Consider the following 1,697-nt stretch of genomic DNA (forward strand, 5'->3'; position numbering starts at 1 on the left):
GCATGTGGCCCTGATGGGCTCTCAAACCTAACTTTAAAAAAGACCTTGATATTTGGGCCAGTATATTGTTCCAGATATTCACCGCCATAAACAAGACACAGGTATTGCCGCCCTCATGGAGGCATTCTATAGTGGTCCCTATTTATAAAAAAGGTGACCGGCAACTCCATATGAGCTATAGACCTATTGCCCTGTTGGACGCCCCAGGGAAAATATTTGCCCGTCTGATATTAAGAGATTTCAATGACTGGACCCTGAAATCGCAACTCAGAGACTCATATAAATCTGGGTTTGTGACGGGTTTGGGCACAATCCCAAACATCATGGTGTTGAATGCAGTTAAAACTGAAATGGCAACAAGTGCTATATTTAGCATTCATCGATTTTCGTGTTGCATTCGATTCAATAGATCGACATCTATTACATCGAAAGTTGGTTTTACATAAGTGTCCTCCTTCACTATGCACATTAATCATGGTCCTGCACACAAACATGATTGTGCAGGTGCGATTAAACTTGGAGGGGCTGTTAACTGCACCTTTTCCCATCTATCATGGCCTTAAACAGGGCTGCTTGCTCGCCTCAGCTATTTTCAATCTATTTATACTGGACATAGGCAATGCGCTCCAGGATGCGGCAAGTGACCCCCCAAATTGGGGCAATATAAAATATGTTACTTGTTATATGCTGACGACCTTGTGTCGCTCTCTCAAACACCGGTAGGTCTCCAAAACATGCTCAAAATCCTTGATGACTATGTAGATCAAAATAGACTTACAATAAACACAGAAAATACACAAGTCTTAATCTGTAACATAAATGGAAGATCTAAACACCGGGCCTATAAATGGTACTTGAATAATGTGCCCTTGATAAATGTCTTGGAATATAAATATTTGGGCTGTATAATGTCTGGCAAACTAAAATGCGATCCCATTAATATACATCTTCAAAGTAAAATACAAACGTTAACAGCTCAAGCAAGAATCTTGTTACGAAAATTTGTTAAGTTTACACTAAAACACAACATGCTATTCTATAAACAGAAAGTCATCCCAAACATTTTATTTGGAGTGGAAGCACAAATGCCAAAAGAACAATGTTACTGAGACAAAGTTGAATCAAGATTTTGGAAACAAGTACTGAATTTGCCCAGCTGTACCCCTCTTCCATTAATTCGCTTTGAGGTTTTCTTAATTTCAATTTATGCTTAATGCCCTAATACACTGGGAATTATAGCCCAGTACTTACTGGTTTCCCAACAGTCGTTCCCGAAAACGTGGTTGAGATAGGCTTTGGCAGATGCATCTGTTAACTTGGAATTGTTATTACGCAATCCTGACCGTGCCAAAACTAAGATCTACCAGCATGACTGGATTGTGAGTCGTTCCAAATGTTTAATGTATAAAGACTTCAGCACGGCACTGTTTGGTCATAAGCGAATTTGCATGATGGCAGACTATCTAAGTAAATGTCCGTCACCTGAAATAAGACATCGATGCCTTCGCTTTAGACTTAACATTTGGCCCTCGAATGATATTCTTGCCAGGAGGAAAATAATTCTTTCTGAAGAAAACTTCTGTCGATTCTGTAAGAACACAGAGTCAAGAGAAACACTTGAGCATTGTATTGTAGTATGTCCATCTTTAACGGAAAAAGAGGGAAATATTTCAAATGTGTTACGGTGTCTCAATTTT

This window comes from Ambystoma mexicanum, chromosome 7q (genome assembly GCF_040938575.1).
Source record: "Ambystoma mexicanum isolate Mex_15411 chromosome 7q, UKY_AmexF1_1, whole genome shotgun sequence".
In the NCBI taxonomy this organism is placed as follows: domain Eukaryota; kingdom Metazoa; phylum Chordata; class Amphibia; order Caudata; family Ambystomatidae; genus Ambystoma; species Ambystoma mexicanum.